Genomic DNA, 22,300 nt, shown 5'->3' with positions numbered 1-22,300 from the left:
GGAGAGTACTGAGCCAACGCTACTCATCAGAAAAACCCCATCATGAGTAGGAACAGGCTGATTGTAATGACTGGCTGGATTCAGCCGAGGCCAAGAATGACCTTGGTGCTCATGAAAGCCAGGGCTGAGTCTGTCAGCCATGTTCACTGTAGCAAGTCCTCTCAAAGATCCAAGAGATATGTTTCCATAGTCACCATAAATCCCTCACAACAGGAGGCTCTTCAGGGCATGGACTGATTTCACATGTCTGCATCCTTAGGGATCTCACAGTGGGTGAGTCTGATCCTCAGAAAGTGCTTGGTGAATGTTTGTCAAAAACATTGCCAGAAATGTATTTGGGGAGATTTGGAGTTGGTTGAGTAGTGTGAATTGGTTTGTGAGGAAATGGGAAGCTATTGAAGGTTCTAAGACAGAAGAACTTTGTGATGGAAAGTGGAATGGATTTAAATGGGACTTTTTCACTTTTTACATGGTATGGAAGTGTGAGTGGTGGTAAGTACAGACACTAAGGCACTGACAGAAGAACATCTTGGTGTTGGCATCTTTAGGACCTGGAAACTTGTGGTAGGGAATGTGAAGTGTTAGAGAGGACAGTGAACTTTCCAGCCCTGGGAACTGGGTGTGTGGAGAGAAAGGAACTGTTATTTCAAGGCCAAAAGTAAAGCTCAGCAACAGATTTGTTTAGCTGAAGGTTCTCTTAACACACCCAGGTGGAAGTGTCCAAATGAGTGAGAAGTACCCACCAGGAGCTTGCCAGAGATGTCCAGGTTAGAGAAACATATTGAGAGAAGGGGGTGACGAGACCAAGGTGAAAACAGACAGTGGAGTTCAAAGGTTAATTGAAATGGGACTGCTGCCTGTTTTGTGGACAGCTGGTAAGCCATTTGCTCCTTCTCCTGTAGACTTGAAGGGAACAGGCAGAGTGAGTCTGTTCTTTTCATTCTTTGGTGAGAGGATTTCTCTTATGTCTATTTTTTCTTCTCAAGTGTGTTCTTCCCATGTCTGTGTTTTCACCTTTGATGTGCAGAGAGCAAGCACAGTGATTTGCACAAAGGGTCTGAGCTCCTGAAGGGTAGAGACATTGCTTATTTATGTCTGTCTAGTGTCTAAAATGGCACCTAGACTGTAGGAGGGACTTTGAGAATCCATGTTGAATTGAATTACTTAATTTGTACAATGATTTGCAGTTTGGTAAATCCCTGAAGACACACCAGAGCCCATTATCCTCTCAACAATGTTGTAACTCCAGCTTATAAATGACAAATGAAACCCCACAGAGGTTAAGTAGGTTCCTTAAAGTCTTATGGTAAGTAAGGCTCTATCAGTCAAGAAAGCCTAGGCTCTGCTCTGTAACAGATTGAAAATATGGCTTAACAATATACAAGTTTGTTTATTACCAGTGTGAAGTCCATTGTGAATCTGGAAACCCACTGGGTGTCTTCCTGGTGGTGACTCAGAAATCTTGGTTTTGCCAATAGTGTATCAACAAGTGCCTGTGTAACACTGAAGATCATGGAGAACCAAGCCCTGGTTCTTAAGTGTGCCCATCAGATAAGAATACAGTTATTTAACTTACATTTCATTAGCCCCAGAAGGCACATGACTTCATCAAACCCCAGAGAAAGAGGAAGGTGGCTATTGTCCCGTAAGCCTAGAAGGACTGGAACCATTGGTGAGTAGCTCCATCACCCATCTCAACACAGAACTGACCTTTAACCCAACCTTCTGAGCCAGGTGCAGAGTATTTTAATTCTTTGACTCCTGCTTCTTTTTAAATCTAAAAAGATACTGGAAATTGCTCACACTAATGCTAGTTTCTGATGTTTAATTACTATCCTGGAAACATTCATTTTCTCTACCTCTTTATTCCACTTTCTTTCGTCATAGGCCTAACCCCTGTCTCTTCACGTCAGTATTGAATACAAAGGCTCAAGGGACCCCAAATACCTCAGAGGAAGCAATCTGTCTTAGGGGTAAATGGCTGAGCTGGCTCATGCTCTCCTAATTGACCCACTCTTCTTTCTTTTGAGTTTTTGAAAGTGAGAAATATTTACATGGTGAGACCTTGTCATCAGCACGGGCAGTACTCCCTACACCCCAGTGGTATTTTCTAGTAAAAGCTATGTTAGAGTCACCTTAGGCCTCAGACCTCCCTGGATTTCTCACTTCTGTATGAAACCAGATTCATATATCCACTCTTCTGGGGGCAGAGACCATGACCTGCATGCTTATATGATGGGAACAACAAGATGACCAGGACCATAGGCATAGGGAGAAACAAGGGCTGAGCAAAGAGAAAGGTAAAGACTTGGCTTATTTACACACAAGCAATTCCTGAACCATGGATGGAGTCCATTAAAAGCCAGATAGCTATGGTCTCCTGGCTCAGTGAGCTGATACTGATGCCTACAACCACCTATATATTACTCCTAAGAGCACAGAGGCCTCTAGATGTTTGGAGCTCACAGCTAGTTACACAATGAGCTGCTCCCTTCTGGCCCTGGCTAGCCACTCCTTTGTCTTAGGAACTTGGAAAAAATCCTGAAGCAAAATAAGGACTCTAGGGTGTATCATGAGGCTAATGAAAGCTGACGTTACTGCATTTTTGTTTTGTGCCAGGCATAAATGCTGAGGTTATCTTACCTTACAAGACTATGGTTAGACATTTTCTACCCCACCAACCTGGCAGCCAGACAGCCTGTCTCAAGGGCAAGTGTTCTTTTAATCTATTCTGATAGATCCTTATTGCCTGGACCAGTGCATGGCAGACAGTAGGTGTCCAGTGCGTATTGTTGAAAAATGCACTCAAGGTGTTGATGGAGTTGAAAGGCAGAGGAGCCAACAGAGGAAGCCAGGCAGCCTGGGTTCAAGGCTTTCCCTCAGACAAGGTGTATTGTAAAGAAACCTCTTGTCTATTTTTGGCACTCAAAAATTGTGATGCTGATAGTGTCTGCTAATCATTTCACATTTACTGCCTTGCCCTGGCCCTGCTTGCCAGGCTATAAACACCTAAGAGTCAGAGATGAGACCTGGTTTCTTCCTATACTGCTTGGTCCTGCAAAGCTGGGTAAACAGTAGGTGTGAAAGTCACGTTGATTGGTTGGTTGTCCAGCTGCAGTGTCCTGGAGGATGGCCGAGGCAGTCACACCTTTGGCAGCTGGTTTTAACAGTCTTAGGGGAGGTTCCCACTGTCCACACCCCTCTTGGAGGAGACAGAGCTCCTGGTGTAGTTCTATTGTTCCACTAGGGGGAGCTAAATACAAATGAAACACTTCTCTTGCCCCTCTGAAGCAGTGGCTGCTTGTGGGCAGCCCTGGGAAAAGATAGCTGGCTGGGCCAACCTTGGAGAAAGCAGTCACGTGCTCCTTCTCGCTCTGTGCTTGCTTCTTGCTGCGGGACAACCTTTACCGTCAAGGTATTTGGAACCGATTCCAACCTTGTGGAGCCATGACCACTCAGTTTTGAGATCCCTATAGCTTCTGCCCGGGCTGACATATGGTTTTGCCTCAGGAGCAGCAAACATAGGTTTTGAAGGGCTGCCAGCCTAGGGAGGAGGTTGCTCTGGTTTTTCAGGAGAAATCCTGGAATCAAGATCTAGCAAACGAAGGGTACCACATCTTTCCCTGTCTCCTCTTAAAATGCAGGGGCCTTTACCACTTTCATATCTCAGAGAGATGCCATTCAAAGTTGAAACTTCCCGTCTTTTTTCCATGCTTTTTAAAAAATTGTTTGGAAGTTCTATAGCCTTATACAATGTAGATTGGTCATATTCATCCATTACCTCCCTCTAATTTCCTGTTGAAGCCCTTTGTCTCCCTCCCAACTTCATGTCATCTTCTAATTAAGAAAAAAAATTATCACTAATCTTCTGACTCTAGTAACTGCTGCCCACATGCACGTGGATGTGTGAATGTAACCGGGGCATAGGCAACCCTACCAACAGCCAAGTCCACAAAGGGAAGGGGCCTCTCCCGCAGCAGCTATCAACTTCCAATAGCTTCTCTGATAAGGGTGGGGCCTTAGGATCTCTCCCCTCAACCATGCTGGAAATTTGACTGGGTTGATTCGTACCAGTGACCACAGCTGTTTGTGAGTTGATGTGCAACATCTGTGTCATGCACAGAAGTCATCATTTCACAACTCTCCTCCCAATCACCAGCTCTTATATCCTTTCCACTTTCTATTTCCCAAAGAGTCCTGAGCCTTGGATGGTTGGCATGGATGACCATCCACAGCCGAGCACTCAGAGTTACTTCTACTTGGCACTTTGACCAGCTGGGAATCTCTGCATTAACCCTCTGCAAAAAGAAGCATCGCTGGCCAAAAGTTGAGAGTAGCACAAATCTGTGGATACAAACACAAATATTTAGAATGCGGCTTGGCACCATGATGATTTACCAAAACAACCATAGGTTTCTCTTGTCTCAGGGCCTGCGATATTCCCAGCCATTGGCTTTAGACCAGATTCACAGTACTAGGGTGAAATGCCCCCTGGGAAGCAGGCCTCATATCCAATCATAAAGTGGTTGGGGAAATGATGTAATTGTATGTTAACTAACTTTAATTAAAAAAAAAAAGAAAGAAAGTGCTGGTTACCCTATAACCTTCATTCAACTATTGCTAGTACATCAGCAGAGTCCAGTGCTGGGTAAGATCGTTGATGTCTTTTCTCTTCCAGCATCCCGTATAGCGCCTTCTGGCACCATGTAAGCTGGCCAGCAGGGAGAGAGCTTCCTGTAAGCTTGAGATTGCTTTCTTTCCCTTCTTATCATAATGAAACTGGAGACGTGGTTCTTGCAAAAACAACCTGGCTTGTGGAGACAAGAATGATCTATTTTGACAGCTAACCTGACAGGGATGGATGTATTTGTGTAATGTTGGGCAGTTTTATTTTATTAGTTTGTTTTAGCACAGTGCTGCGGATGCCTTTTTTCTATGTTTGGACAGCTTGCAAACATGCTGTGAGCACTTGGGAAAATTCTCAGCTAATGTATCTTCTGTAACAAAATCTGATGCGGAGTTATTTCTTCTTTGCCACAGTTTCTAATTAAATTGTCTGATATACTTTTCGTTGTAGAGGTTGTGTATCTTTTACAATCTGATATTTTCCTTAAGGAAGAAAGATGGCTGTTCTTAGTGAAAGCTACTTATTCTTTGGAGGCATGTTAGTCACTTTTCTCCGTGCTGTGATGGAACACTTGACCAAAGCAACTTAAGAGTTCATTTTTTGCTCACAGTGGAAGGGTATAGTCCATCATGGCAAGGCTGGTGCTGATGAGGGCAGTTTTAGCCATGGCATCAGGAGTGCAAGACGTCTACTTCTATAGTATCTACCGTGAGGAAGCAAAGACAGATGAACGCTGGCACTCAGCTGGCTTTCTCCTTCCCCCTCTGTTCATTCAGTCTGGAGCCCTAGTCTATGAGACAGTGTCATACACAGTAGTGGTAGGTTTTCCCTTCAGTTAAACCTTTGCAGAAATACAGTCATAGACATACCCAGAGGTATGTCTCTTAGTTGAGTCTAAATCTAGTAAAGTTAGAATGAGAATTAACCCTCAGGCGTAGTCTAACAGAAGTCTTGGAAATACTGTATCACAGTTTCTTTTCTGTTGCTGGGACAAAACATCATGGCCAGGGTAACTCAAAGTGTGTAATTGAACTTATAGTTCCAGGTGGTGAGGGCCCATGGCAACAGGTGGGTGAGGGTATGGCAGCAGGAACAGGTGAGAGCTCACATCTTGAACCATAAGCAGGAGGCAGAAAATGTGCGTGGTGAGGATGGCAGGAGGTGTTTGAAACCACAAAGCTCCCCCTGTGATGTGTCTCCTCCAATAAGGCTACACTTCATCCTTACCAAACAGTTCCACTAACTGAAGACCACGTGTTCAAACATATGAGCTGATGGGGCTGATTCTCATTTAAACCACCACAAATACTAATCTAGATTAGGATGGACTCACACTCTATGGTCAATTTTCATCAAAGATGGGCACTGGATTCTGACTGGCATTGAAGCCTGGTTGGATCAAACTATTTCATGGCATTATTCAGCAGGAGTTTTTCTCACTGAACACAGGCATTTAAATATGAGTGGATTGTGCTGCAGAATGGTGATGACTCACCTTATCAGAAATCTGGTTAGTCGCAAAGACAGCTGCTGGTAAAGCTGGACAATTGCAATGTTGGTTATTTTTGCAAAACTGGATACCCATCAAGTTGTTTAGCTGCAAAGATGGATAGTTGTAAGGCATCTGGTTATCACTGTTTATCACCTACAATTTTTTGGTATGAACTGAAAGGGACTCTAGGGCTTTTCTTTTCCTGACCTTTTGTTTTAGATCAGCTTGTCAAGGGAAAGTCTGAGAGAGGAAGCAAATCAGGTGCAGAAATGATACAAAAACTTGGTTGTATGATGGAGGTGTTGCATTCTGGTGACTCAGTGCCTGCGAGCAACAGAAGGTATGGGAGGCTATGGTGAATAGTTCAGTGCATCCATCTGAACACCCAAGGACAGATGCAAGGGTGTGTCCAGGGACAGAGGGCACACCCAACAATCCTGCTTCATCAGTCTTAGTGTGTCTACTGGATGGTTGACTCTAGAAAATTCTATATGCCTGTCATAGTGCACTTTCTTTACACTCTCTAAGAATTTTCCACATGTTATCTCTTTATTTGATGCTTCCTACATTAGCCAGGGATGTTGGAGACTGACTCACATAAATATTAAGATTGTTTTTTGGGGAAATATGTATAGGCAAATCATACAATGCCAGGCCAGAGCTGCTCTGAATTACTTTGTTAATTGCTTTAAGGTCTGTTACCATTCTCCATTTACCAGATTTCTTTTTAATAACAATTTTCCCAATGCTAATGAGAAAGGAACAACAGCTGCAGAGAGACACTGGATAACAGAAAAAACTACAGAATTAAATCAGCCTATATACTTTAAGGAGGTGCTGACCTCAGAATGGAAACAAAGATATGTGTTACATTGGGGACAAGGTTTTGCTTTTGTTTCTACAGGAGAAGATAAGTTGTGGATACCATCAAAATTGATAAAGGTTCAATTTGAACAAGAGAGACCTCTTAATTAGAAGGGGTGATAGTACATCAACCAGCATGACCCTCCAATTTAAACTAACTTATACCATCAACACATGCCTTTTCATTTAGTCAGATATAACTCGCCAAAAGGGAACCTCCCCAAAAGTAGTCTTGGGGAAAGGTTTTTGTTTTTGTCTTTTAGGAAAATGAAGGCTAAGGAATCTGAAGAACACTGGATAAATGAGACATCTGAAGAAAAAGGACAACTCATTTAGAAAAAATGTCCCAAGAAAAAGAGTAAAATGGGGTTGGGGATGGGGATTTAGCTCAGTGGTAGAGTGCTTGCCTAGCAAGCGCAAGGCTCTAGGTTCGATCCTCAGCTAAAAAAAAAAAAAAAAAAAAAGAGTAAATGGCCTATTGGTATATCATCTATAAAATTTCATAAGTCTCCCTAAATGTTTGTTTCTGCTCTTCTCTAAAGAAATTTAACACTATTGGTCCTCTTGTAGTGTCCGTTCAATTAAAATTTAAAGCTGGCTTTGGAGTTGGAGAATGGCTCTCTCCTTTAAACTCAAGCATGTTGTTAAAAGGAAAATGCAAACTCCCTGCATCATGCCAGAAGAACTAGTGATGTCTGCTATGAGCATAGGAGTGGTGGTGGTGTGTGCTGTGGGTTTGAGGACCTTGATTGAAGTTCTCAATTTATGTACTTTCTCCTTTCCCTATTTTCTCCCTCAGTTGATGCTATAATTAAAAAAAAAAGAGGAAATGACCTGAACTGTTTCTCCGTCTATAAGCCCAGTGTACAAAGCAGTTAAGAACTGAGTTATTGTAGAGGTGTAGTGCAAGGGCCTTCAGCATTCTGCTGTGTCCCCAGTGCTCTGCTTTGGGGTCTGTTGGGGCCAATGTGTCAGCCACAATCCACTTCCTGCTCTTCCTTGGACATGCCCACCTTCCTTGCTGTTTGTTTTGTTTCTTCCTATTCCTTTGATGGATGTCCTACACATTTTTTCAAGATCCTAGAAGTCAACTTTTACCACAAACCCTTCCTACAGCCCTCTACCTGGATGTCTTATGTGAGACAAGCATAATGGTTTTTTTTTTTTTTTTTTTTTTTTTTTTTTTTTTTTTTTTAACTCTCATCATGGCTTTTAGAATTGCTCATTTGAATACAGCCATAGAAACCTCTGGGTAGGTCTGTGCTTAATAATCAGGAAACGAGATCCACTTAATTCTAGTAAAGATGGGACTACATTTAAACATCGATACTTAGTTTGTTTTCCAGGTGTTGACATCCTTTTGTGCACATCTATTTGCCGCTGCTATTCTGACTTTTCTGGCCACCTTTTGCTTTTGGACAGTTGGAGTATCATTGGCTTCAGCGTCTCTGCAGTGAGTTAGTTTAACATATACAAGTGCTTATAACAGTACCTAGTGCAGCGCGTGAGCTCACTGAACATGGCTTGCTGCTTTATTGTAGTATAGTCTTAGCACCGTGAGGAGAATAGTACTTCTCTTCCTTGACTCCATGCCCAGACTACTGCCTCAGGGGAGGCCTGCATCTGCTGTTCACTAAGATGGGTTACAACGTGAACCTTCTGACTCTTGGCCAGATTCGGAACACGTGAAATGAGAATTAGTCATGGCTTTGTGCACAGTCTGAGAACGTTCACTCTTGTCCCACCTGCTTGTAGGAACTTGAATTCAACCAGTGAGTCTCACATTTCTCATCCCTGGCTGGGGGACAAACCTGACTTTCAACAGTCTTCACAAGGCCTGCTCTTCATGGCTCAGTGACATCATGCAGAAGCTGGCATCTCTGGCAGAGCAAGTGAGGTCAGATTGCTGAGAGGCAAGAGGAAGCTGGAGCAGTGTGCATGTCTTGGCCTGTTCCAGTGTATGCTGGAAGCTTAATCAGCAGAAGACTAGTCTGTGCTGGAGAACTAGAGTGATCCAGGAAACCTGCTCTTGAGAGACTGCATCTTAGGATACCAGGTCCTTGCCTACAATCACTACATGAACTCACAACCCAAACTTGTTCAATGAAGGCTCCATCTGAATGGGAATGTGCTCCACAACCCATTTCATGTTTATGCTTTGATATTCCTTATTTCTTGTTTGTCTTCCTAAACTGCAGGGCAAGGCAAACTCCTGTATTTACTACTCTCTTTGACCTTTGGCAACCCCCTCCCCTCTCCCTCTGTCGTCTTCCACATCAGCTCTCTGTGTTTCAGCTTGTATCCTCTGGCCCCTCAGAAATCTCTCCGGATTCCCCAAACCTCAAGCTTACTCTCTGCTTAGTCACCTTCCCCCATGCAGCTTCTAAAACTAGGCTATGACATTTCCCTGTCTGCCTCCCTGACTGAGAAGAGATCCTCGGATCTCTGCCCTTTTCTTTCAGTTTGTAACTGAGGGTCTGCTCAAAAAGTTCGTGAATGAAAAAGAGTGAGTTGATGATGGAGTGAATGAGAGAATCATCTCTGTTTACTTCAAATTTAATGCACTTGCTCAAGCATGAGAGGGCAAGGAGAGATAGGAACAGGTTTCAAACATTGTTCTACAGTAGTACTTTTTTGAGAGTAAAATTATCTCTATTTTTGGAACAGAAAAAACAGGACTTTACTAGTGATGAAAGGGACAAAGACTGTCTATGTTACTTTACCCTTCTCCTTAGGGGATGTTGAGGCTTCTTGGCAGAATTCAAAAACTACTGTCCTTAGAAAGATAGTACTGTTCTGAAAAGAATTGAGTGGAAAGACCATGGCATAGCTGGGTCCCTAGTACCTTGCTGTCTGTGGCTGATAGCCTTTGTTACATATGCATGGGGGCGGGGAGCTAATTGGCCTGCCATTTTGTTACAGCAAGCTTTCATCACCAAGGTCACCTTATGTGGTACCCACATGCTCATGTTCACTTTTATTTTGGAGGAAATGGAAGCATAGAGAGTTAGGTAACTTGCCTGTGGGTCCCATGATTGTGGTGGCTGTGGAGTCAATCCCTGGGTTACCTTCTGAGCACAGAGCAGTTACACAGAAGTATGCATCAGAGCTAGCAGGGACACCTGCTGTCTACAGCAGTGGGATTCAATGTCCAGTGCACCAAGACTGGCCCAGGGGTTGTTGCTACTGGTTGACTCACTGCACCGCTAAGGCTAGGGCTATGGCATCTGTACCATCTTGGCTCGAAGACCTCCTCAATGGGATGTGTAGACCACCCACCATCAATAAGAGGGTCAAATAGAAAAAAAAACCTGGCCCAACTTTTCTCTTTTAAAAATTAAGTTTGTATTGATTACTTGAGGCCAATGATGGTGATTCAATATGGCTTCCTCAGCAGGATAAAATAAATGGAGCAATCATTTTGGGAACAGAAGATGGGAGTGTGGCCCTCTCAAGCTGTCTGCACCAAAGGACCTATCCCTGTTTCACAAAAACTGCCCATACACATTCCTCTAGGTCAGTGATATTCAACCTTCCTAATGCTACAACCCTTTAATACAGTTCTTCATGTTGTGGTGACCTCTAGCTATAAAATTATTTCATTGCTACTTTGTAACTGTTTTGCTACTGTTGTGAATTGCACTATAAATATCTGATATGCAACCCCCAAAGGGGCCATGACCCATAGATTGAGAACTGCTTGCTACTCTAGATGAATCCAGGAGGGATAGCTGACATCAGCTCTGGGATAAAGACATATGAAAATCCTTTCAGAAATTCTAACTCAGGCACTTTCCCCATCTGCCCCTTTTCTGCTTATAGCTTGACTGAAATACAACCTTGTGTTACAGGTTCCCAATGCACAGGGCAGACCTGAGAAGGAGCAGCCCAATGGGAAGGCTGCTGCTTCTCCCAGGGACAATTCAGAACCTCATGGATCCTCTCCAGTGAGCCTCTCTGAGGTTGGAGCCCATAGGTGAGGAGTACAACCTCTCTCACAGTCCTTCCTGCTGCACAAACCAGAAGTTGTTCCTTCTATGGGTTAGTTATAGTTCTGGTTGCAGTGACAAATTCCCTGGTAGAAGCACATTAGGAGAAAGACTTACTGTGGCTCACGGTTTGGAGGGTATAGTCCATGGAAGTTAGGAAGGCATGGAAGAGTGCATGGTGGTAAACGTGTGTGACACTGGCTCCTCACATTGTGGGCAACCTGGGCACAGAGTATTCAGGCTGGAACTAGATGGGTGTATCACTTCCAAAGGCCCACCCCTGGTGACATACTTCCCAGGGTCACACTCTACCTCCTAAAAGGGTCTGGAGATGTCAAAATTGTTTTACATGTTATGGACTGAGTGTCCAAAATGTGAATGTATGGGGAACACTTCAGATTCAAACCATAACATTCTATTTGAACAACCAACCCTGTGTGTCACTGTTTTCTGCTAGCTCCTAGTCTTAACTCAGCTTAGCATTGTTAACTGTCATCTTATTGGTAGCCCATCTACATAGAGCACATCTTCACAGGCTGCATGCCTGCTCTGTGCTTCACATGGAGTGTCTGTTTGATCCTTCCAGCATTCCAGCATTATTTAACTAGGCAAAGATGTGTCACATTTTTTTTTTTTTACCCTCCAGAATGTTACTTTAATTGTGTAGAAGTGTGCCACTTTTGTTTATTGATGTAAGGATATGTGCTCAATTATGTAAAGATGTGTGACATTTGTCTCACCTTGCCTGCCTAAGGCACCTGTTGGGCTCATAATGAGGTGAACAGCCAATAGCTAGGCAGGAAAAAGGATAGGTGGGATTAGCAGGCAGAGAGAATAAACAGGAGGAGAAATCCAGGCTCAAAAGGATAAGAGGAAGAGTGAGAGAAGAAGGAGGGGAGAAAGAGGGACATGCTTGGGGCAAGAAGCCAGGCAGCCATTAGCCAGCCAGACATAGAGAGAGCAAAAAAGTAAGATAAGGTAAAAAGCCCCGAGGCAAGAAATAGATAAAGAGAAACAGGCTAATTTAAGTTAAAAGAGCTAGCCAGAAATGGGCCTAAACTAGGCTGAGCACTCAAGACTAATAATAAGTCTGTGTATCATGATTGGGAACTGGTTGGTGATCAAACAGAAAAAGCCTGGTCCACTTAGCTGTTAGTGGCACTGTTATTAGTGTTCTTAGCAAGAGTGGTGCTGGGACTCTACCCTAAAAACCAGACATGCCCTTTCCTTCCTCCCTGTGCTACATGCTTTTTGTGTTCCTTGTGTTAAGTGTCTCTTTTCTGTACTGTTACAACACAGAACTTTCTTTAGGGTAGTCCTGGTTTTTTGGTTCATTTTCCTTCTAGAGTCTAAGATCAATGCATCTAATGCCTCTTGAATGGTTTATTACAATACAGACATAGTTCTGATCATACACTAGGTGCTCAAAAACTGTTGATTGAACAGATGGTTAAAGCTAAGTTTCTGGCAAGTCTTGAAAACTTATCAAAGCCTCCCCAACCCTAGCTCTATACCTCCATCATCATCAGCCCAGGAACTGTTTACCTTCATTAGCTTTTAATATGTCTTCTAGGCCTTTGCCCATGAATGTACATCTCCCCTTTCTTCATTCTATTTGTCGCTCTTTCCATTTCACAATAGAGTCTATGAGGACAGACCTATGGCTTCTCTTAACTACCTTCCACTTGAGGATGCCTTTTTAGTCCATGACACCAGTCTGTGTCCCTTGAGATCTGTTTCCTGCCAAATTTAAGGAGATGGGATATTACCAATTAGCAAATGACTGCTTTGCAAGTGGGAAGGGACTTGTTGATTGTGTTTGGTTTAGACCAATGAGATAATCCTTGTGAGTAAACTTAGGGAGTGTCCTTACAAGAAGGAGGCATATATTTCTTCTTACTTTTCTTTTCTCCATGGTCAAAGGTGCAGATTAGAGCTTTATCAGGGCATCGAATGCCCTGAGAAGTCATGGGGGTGGGACTCTCTAGAAGAAGCCTGGGTCTTAGACAAGTTCATGTTGCTCCTTCACCATCCCTAGGCTGTTTATTTGTTAGTTTCTTTTATGTTCACAAGCAATAGGCATATTTTTTTCTTGGATTATTTATTATGTGAAGCCAGTCTCCATCTTGTCTGATAGGCTGATCCAAGGGAAACTCTACACATGTTGAGAAGTCTTAAGAAACAGGGTGGCAGCCGGGTGGTGGTGGTGCATGCCTGTAATCCCAGCACTCGGGAGGCAAAGGCAGGTGGAGCTCTGTGAGTTCAAGGCCAGCCTGGTCTACAGAGCTAGTCCAGGACAGGCTCCAAAGCTACAGAGAAACCCTGTCTCAGAAAAACCAAAACCAAACCAAACCAAACCAAACCAACCAAACAAACAAACAAAAAAACCCAAACAAACAAAAAAAGAAACAGGGTGGCAAGAGATATTGAGACCATGCTTGGAAAAAGCACAGGGACAAATAGCCAAACTAGTGGAAACATATGAACTGTGAACCAATAGCTGAGAAGCCCCCATGGAACTGGACCAGGCCCTCTGGATAAGTGAGACAGTTGGTTAGGTTGAACTATTTAGGAAGCTCCCGGGCAGTGGGACCAGGACCTGTCCTTGGTGTATGACCTGGCTTTTTTGGAACCTAGGGCCTATGCTGAGACACTTTGCTCTGCCTGGGAGGAGGGGACTGGACCTGCCTCAACTGAATCTACCAGGCTGGGCTGACTCCCCATGGAAGACCTTGTCTTGGAGGAGGTGGGAATGGGGGGTGGATTGAGGGGAAGGCTGGGGGGTGGGAGGAGGGAGGACAGGGGAATCCGTGGCTGATATGTAAGAGTAAATTAATTATAAAATACAAATATTTAAATTAAAAAAAAAGAAACAGGGTTGTACTGGTGAGATGGCTCAGAGCGTAAAGGTGCTTCCTGATAACTTGAGCTCAGTTACTGGAATTCATGTAAAGGTGGATGGAGAGAATCAGTTCTACAAAACTATACCCTGTTCTCCACATATTCCCCTACTCTACACACACTAATTCTAGTAAGAAATGCAGTTTTCAAAAACTAAAAAAAAAAAAAAAAAAAAAAAAAGAAGAAATTGGCTGATGACTCTACATGACCAGTGGCTGGTTCAGGCAAAGCCATCATGATTTAAAAGATACATAAACAATAAACTACTACAGATATATAAAAGATTGGTTAACATACATGCCTCATGTTCTAGACTCCAGACTCAGTTGTATGTGAACTGTCTGGATATCCATGGAAAAGTTGCATCATCTTTCTGGATCTCATTTTCTTCCTGAGGATGGCTATTGAGTAGATGAAGCTGGACCATAACTCTTACAAAGCTCATCTGATGTTACTGATCTAGCTTCCAAGACAAGAGTGGTTAAAGAGAGAGAAATGGATCTGAGCAAAAAATGACTTGGGTGGAGAAACTTCTCAAACATTTTTCCAGAGCCTTTCAGTGCCCTGTTCCCTGGCCTTGCCTCCATTTTTTCTGTCCAAGTTTTCTTTAGTTTTGTCAGCACATAGGAGAGGAAGCTGGGGGATTTTAGCTGGAGCAAATTTAGGTCTGACCCTGCTATTCAATTTTCAGGTGCTTCTGTGATCTTAAAGTCTGATCTTGCTCTCCTGGGCAGCTTTGGATTTCATCTCTGTCAAGTCCAATAAAAAAGTCTCAATCCTAAAAATCATCTTCCTTTAATAAGCTCTTGACAAAGGCCACACTGTCAGGGCCACCAGACTGTTTATAAGTGTCGCTTCCTATACAGACACTATATATCACGCAAGGTCTTTTCTTTTCTTCCTTTTTTTTTCTTTTTTCTTGAGACAGGGTCTCACTCTCTCGCTTTGGTTGGCTTTGAACTCACAGAGGTCGGCAAGCTTCTGCCTTTTGACTGCTGGGATTGAAGGCATGTATTGCACAGCTGGCCTAAGATCTGTGCTTTTTAAAGCTCTTTTGACCTTTACTTCATCCAACCTGTCTCTGTCTCTGTCTGTCTGTCTTTAAATTGTGAATGGCTGGAGGTATAATGAGAGGAGAGACAGCAGAAGAAAAGGATAATATTCTGAGGTTAAAGCAATTTTCCCTGATTCAGATCCTCACTCTGAATGCTTGGATCATGCTTCCTAGATTTCTCTGCATTTGAAACTGTCTCATCTTTGTTTACGGATCACACAGCCTACAGGATGACAACACACACACACACACACACACACACACACACACACACACACACACACCACACTTCTGCTCCTCAATTTTCATCATCCCCACAGAAACACACTGATAAGTCAAATCTGCTCTCCTTTCTTCTGAAGTGAGTAATATCTCACAGATTGTTTTCAACATAGTCCTCCAGGCCAACTTTACTGGTGAATTAATGTTGGTCCCAACTACACTTGATGCCTTTGGTGTCCAATAGTGAGGTGTGTTTCCCTCTGGCCAGGATATATGTCTCATGTTACATTGAGTGTTCACCTATGGAGAATGGTAGCCAATAAAAAAGGAAATGTACCCCAAACAAATTCTTAGACGATACTCCTCACTATAGCATTATATCCTTTATAACTTAGTTTTTTAAATAACTCTTTTCCCCAATGGAAGAAAAGAACCCCTGGGGGTGGTGTTGGGTGAATGAATTCTGAAGGTGTGAACAGGAATTATTTAAGAAATATAATATGCTAGTGAGGGAAGGAGCCCAGGATCCAGCCTTAGGTTCAAAGTTCAGCATCTACTGTCATCCCTGGGAAAATGCTATAAATTTTTCTGACTTTGCATAGTAATGAATGAAAATAGGAATATGCTTAGTATCCAGACTGTGACTGTGTTTCAATAGGAGTCTAGCTTTGGTAGGCAAGTGCTCTATCATCGTGCATCATGACCAACTCAAGAACATGACTTTGGGACAGGAATCTTAGCTCCAAAGCCTACTCTTCTCTTGTAGACTAGCATATCTTGGGAAATCTCTTGACTGCCAAATCTTCATTTATTCCCATATTAAATGGTGTTTATAATAATTTCTACCATAGAGGGAGTTATATTAGAAGAGAAACATGGATGAATGTTTCATAATAATTATATGCAATTAGTGTAATCACTATGAATGATAGTAACGACTTTCTTTCATATCTTTCCCTATGACTGTTTATACCTGCATGCTAACAATACCTATCCTTCTGATTTCTCAGTTTCCCTTAGTAGGAATTAATTACCGTTTCTTATTCCCTTTTCTTTCTTACTTTAGCATCAATGGGGCTAGCAATATTCTTAGTCGCATTCTGATTTCTGCATCTTAGCAGAAGCATGAGTGTACATACCCACACCCTTCCCACAGTACAGACCATACATAGGTGATTGATAACTCACACTGTAAACGGTGGTGCATATAACCTATACAGTTATGTGTAGTGGCCTTGGCATTGACCTGCCTGCCTGTAGACTTATAGATTTCCTTTCTCAAGAGTATTGTTAAAGCATAAGTTTAGCTTTGCTGTCAAGTCTTTGCAATATTATGGGCTATTACAATTTCTTCACTTGAATCATCAGGGGGCCTTACAACCAAGCCAGCATGCATAGAAAAGAACTGTGAACAAGACTGAAATGTAGGTGACTGAAATCTAGAAGTGAGCAGAGAAACCCGGGTGTTTGCCTTGATGAAAGGTCCCGAAGCATATGTCAAAGTCAGGAGAGGCCCATAGCAACTTGGGAACAAGAGAAATGAACAGTTTCAAGTAGGCAGTGTGTACCAGGAGGGCTCACCATCAGCTCCAGATAATGCTGGCTTGAGATTTCAGGCCAAGTTTCAGTGGGTCATGTAATTGCTAAGTACAAGGGATAAGAATTCAGCTTAGGGCTTGCATGGACTGAACTGTGTCCCTGAAAATCAATATACTGTACCAGTATCTTCAGTGTGACTCTACTTGGAAATAAGGCTTTTTAAGGAGGTAAATAAGGTCAAATAAGCGCCTAAAGGCAGATCTTGATCCAGTAGGAGAGATGGGCTTGGAAGGAGAGAAGAGAGAGTTCTCTTCCGTTATGTGAGGACACAGTGGAAAGGCAGCTGCTGGACTGTCTTTCTGACCTTGTTCTTCAAACTTCAGAACTGTACACAGTAAATTGATGATTTAAGATGCCCAGAATATTGTTATTACAGATTACACAGCTGAGACAAATTCTTCATAATAGATAAAAGGTCAAGTAATAATTAATTTTTAAAGGTTTGCCTTCTAAAGTGAAAGAAGACCAGTGTAGGCATGCAGGGCTGGGCAGTGGCTCTGAGGAATAAGAGGCTAGCCTCCATCTGTGAGACTTTGATCTCAAGGTTACTTCTGGTCCAAGATGGTGGTTAGAACTGCAGGTATTACAGAAGCATCTTAGTAGCAAGTTAAAGGATGGGAGGACCAGCAAAGGTATAACCTTCCTGATTGCATCAGCTGCTTTAAATAAACTCCCAAGAAGGCCACACCCAGCTGTCCTTGGCCCTAACTAGCCTTATGGTTATGTCCAACTTTAACAGAAGTGGAGAAAGTTGGGGTTTCCCTTGAATGCATTTCTGCTTCTAGTGAACATGGACTACGGTTTCTAAAAAGGAAGAAGAGTATGCACGGTATAGACAAGTTACAGCTTCTGGCACCATCTGCATGTGTCTGTAAGGTTATTTTTGTTGGAATTACTCTTAAAGACACTGGCAGGTACACTTGGCTGTGCTGGGAGTATAGTTACTGCTCAATAAACATCCACTGGCTTATTGAATTGTAATGTCTGTTAAGCCATTAGAGGGATTGAAAAGGCAGGGGAAAATGTGAGCTCTCTTTTTGATGACTTGGCTGTCAAGCCAGAACAAACATTTGCCTCAGTGTCAACCTGGTTTGTAGAAATTCATCTGGCTCACAAACTCAGCAGGGGCTAGAGCTCGATCCTTCCTTTGAATGGCAGCTTTTCATTAATACGTTGTATAAGGTGGCTACTGATGCCATAGGGGAGATGGTCTGACTCATGACATCACTTCTCATCCAGAAATGCATTAAGCTGAATTAGTGAGACAATGTCTCCCCTCTCTCCACCTTTATTTCACAGTGTTACTTGCCAGTAATTGCTCAAGGAAACTTGGCTTGGACACAGCATACCAGTGCTTATTGAATTTTGCAAATTTTTAGGGTCACTCAATAAATGGAAAAGCCAGACCATGTGTGTTAGATCATTAGAAGTTCAGCTTTGTTGATTTATGCTTTGAAGTGTCAATCATTGTAGTTGGGGAAAAATTATTGTCCATATTGTGTCATGATTTTTTTTGGTAGGGTACCTACAAAGAACCATTGTTTGGATTTTGCTTAGCATTTGGTGAAGAAGATAGGAATTAAGGATGGTGTGAGGATGGGTATGGTGGAAAAACTATGGGAAATAAGACTGAGAGGCCCAGGGTGAAGCTCAGTGGAGAGGAGTGTGTAAAAGGATGGCAAGGCTTTGGCTGCATGGAGAAAAGTCAAGGATGACTGATGAGTCACTAAGGAAAGAGAAGTGTGAAGAAAGGGTTGGAGAGAAGGTAGCCTGGGCATCATCTAAAACTCCTGGGAAAAGCTGTGCTCTGCAAATGTGAACACACACACTGGGGAAAAGGGCCCAATAAGCAAATAAGCCTGGGAAAATTTCAGAGACTAACTAAATATTAGCCAACAGAGGCCTTTTCTCTAAAGGCAAACTGACATTTATTTAATTTTGTTAAACAAGCAAACAAATTTATATGAGCAGGAAGGACCTTTCTTACCTGGATCTATTATTTCCTAAAATGCTTTCCTGCAATATTAATTTTGAAAATATTGATATGCCTGGCACAAAGGTTTAGGCTCTTTGTAAATGCTACATAATAATGATAAGTACACTGAATAGAATATAATAACAAAATTTAATTTTGGCTGGAATGCAAGAAACACAAATGTAGTTTTGAGAAGTAAGTTTGGAAAGGCTAATTGAGATCTATCTGTGACAAGCCTGGAGTGCCCTATGCATGAGCCAGGGCTCTCCAAACAAATAGGACAAATGATGTTTACACACTTATAGACTTAGGAATTGGTTCCTTTGATGGGATGCTGAGAAGTCCCTGGATCTAGTGTTTGCAAGCCTGAGAACCAAGACAACAGGTGATGTGTTCAAAGGCCCAAACCATCAGCGGTGGAGCTTCTAAACAGCTTAAGAAAGTAAGGACTCCTTTTGGCTCAGTTTGGGGATGCAGTCATCATGGAAGGGAAGGAATGGTAGCAGGAGTGTGAACAACTACTTATCCTGTCCAGTCAGGAAGCAGAGAGAGATGAGTACCAGGGCCTCTGCTTTTGATTCTGAGACCCCAGCCAATGGCATGGTACCACTCAGATTTAGAGTGTACCAGTGTGATGTTGGTTGTTTTTGCTTTTTTTAGCTTTCAAATAAACCCCACATGGAGGCTTACTCTTAATTATAAATGCTTGGCCTTAGCTTGGCTTCTTGCTTGTTAGCTTTCCTTAACTTAAATTATCCCATTTATCTTTGGCCTCAGGACCTTTATCTTTCTCTATTTCTGTATACCTTTCTTTATTTCTTACTCTGTGGCTTGCTGTATAGCTGGGTAGCTGGCCTCTGGAGTCCTCCTCCTTCTCTGGCTACATCCCTCTCTCCCAGATTTCTCCTTCTATTTATTTTCTCTGCCTGCCAGCCCCACCTATCCTTTTTCCTGCCTCACTGTTGGCCATTCAGTTCTTTATTAGACCATTAGGTGTTTTAGACAGGCAAACTAAAACAGCTTCACAGAGTTAAATAAATGCAACATAAACAAAAGTAACACACCTTAAAATAACATTCCTCAACACCTCAATTAAATCTCTCTGGAAACATCCTCACGAACACACTCAGGGGTGTGTCCTCTAGGTGATTCTAAACCTCATCAAGTTGACAGTGAAGACTGAACATCATAGCATCAGAAGAACTGGGCAAAGCATGTGGCTCTTCCAGTACAGTTTGGTGCCATTCTTCCATCCAGAGCCTAAATAGAAAAGGCAGAGGAGGGCTGCAGTCACTTGAATATGAGCCATGTTTTTGGTTCTCAGGCCTTCACATACTGTTACAGTTTGAATATGAAATGTTCCCACAGACTCATATCTTACATTCTTGGTTCTCAAGAAGGTACTAGAAACCTAAGTGGTCATGAGTCTTCAGTGTGCAAACACAGGTATTTTGTCATCATAATGTGAAAAGTAACTAATACAGGTGTTGATCTTCTCCAGAAACACTCCACAGATACACCCAGAAGCAATATCTAATTAGGCAGTTGGGTAACCCGTGGCTCTACCAACTTGACATATACAACCAAGCACCACACGTTGCTGAATTGTTTGGATGTTATTTGGTAGTCTATTACTGTCACCCTGAAGATTGACATGAATAGCTTGTAATAGCTCAAGAAGATGAGTACCTGGTTGGACTTGCTGGGACAGAGATCAATAGACTTGCCATTGGTGGGTTTGAACTCCCTAAGAACATGTTAGGTGGTAGTCATGAGTCTAGGCAAAAGCTTGATTATTTAAGTTTAACCAATTTGATCAATACAGAAGTTAAATGAAGTAATTACAGCTATGGTTTTGATGACTGTATGATATACATGCAGATCAAAATGGAAATGGTGGCCATTTATATGGGGACATCACAAGTTTCAAGAGCACAGTTGGATCAAATGAAGATATTTGGAATTACTAGGTATATAAAAATCAGGATAATTAGTGGTTTTAAGTGCACATATACACATGTAACTGAAATGTTACTTCTTTTCATCCCCTCTCTGTGGGTGTGGGTGTGTGTGCACTCATGTGCATGTGTGTGAAGGTCAAGGTACAATTTTGGGTGTTGTTTTTAGGTGCCTGTCAACCTTTATGTGAGAGGTTGTTTTGCTGGCCTGAAACTTTAAGTAGGCTAGGCTGGTTAGTCAGCAAGCCTGCCTCTACTTCTCCATCATACACACACACACACACACACACACACACACACACACACACACACAGAGACACACAAACACATATATACATACATACACACATATATATATACATCATATACATAAATATACATACATACACACACATCGTATACATACACACACAGACACACAAACACATATATACATACACGTACATGCATATATATACATCCTATACATGCACATATACATAAATATACATACATACACACATATATGTACACACATCATATACATATACACACATACACACACACACACATACACATATGTATGTAACAACATGGAAAGAGGCCATGAATTTGAAAGAGAGCAGGGAGAGGTTTATGGGAAGGTTTAGAGAGAGGAAAGGGACAGGGAAAATTACGTAGTTTATTATAATTTCAAAAATAAAATAAATAATAAAAATTAAAAGGTGCATATTACCATGTTTATAATTTTTTAATGTGAGCTCTGACACTAAACACAGGTCTTCCTGCTTATGAATAAGCATTTACAGACTGAGCTGTGGCCCCAGTCTGGTATTTCTTGATTTCAGTTTGTCACAGTTTCTTTCTTTCTTTTTTTGGTTAAACATAAATTCTTTTAAATGATTTTTTTTAGACTTCTTTTTTTCTTATTTAAGTTTTTTTTTGCCACACATAATGACTAAATATTGGAAAAGGGTTCCAAGTCCATATTTTTCATTGTATTGTTCAACCAAAAAGAAAATAAAAAAACAGTGATCATCAAGGTTTTTGATCTTTCATGCCCTAAAAAATTGAAACGTTGTATATTCCCTTCCATAGTTTTTAAATCATGTCATAGGATATGATTTTCATGTCCTATAAATATTCTGAAAAATTATGCACACCTTAAGTATTTCTTAAATTGATTTAGTTTGTATTCATAAATTTAGATAATTTCAAAGAATAAAACCATTAATATATCATAAATATTGAACATTTTAATATAAAATAATACATTACTCTTTTAAATGAGTCTGGTGGGACATAGATGGTAGACACATTGGACATCTACTGTCATTTAATTAGAATTATATGAATAAACTTTTATTAATTGCAGGAAATTCTTTTTTTCTTATTTTTTAATTAGTTCTTTAAGAATTACATACAATGACTTTGGCCATATTCATGTTCATATGTTCATCCTCCTTTTTGCCTCTTCCCCCACCTACCCAGCTTTGCATCTTCTCCCTCTTTTTTTAACCCATCAAGTTCGGTTTGTGTTGTTCTTATATTCTTGGACATGTGGCCTTCCACAGGAGTGTGGTCAACCTATTGGGAGGTATATGCTGTTTTTGACATGATCCATTTTGTTGGAGAGGCTT

The sequence above is a fragment of the Onychomys torridus genome, chromosome 16 (genome assembly GCF_903995425.1).
Source record: "Onychomys torridus chromosome 16, mOncTor1.1, whole genome shotgun sequence".
NCBI classification, from domain to species: domain Eukaryota; kingdom Metazoa; phylum Chordata; class Mammalia; order Rodentia; family Cricetidae; genus Onychomys; species Onychomys torridus.
Note: the sequence above shows the minus strand (reverse complement) of the source record.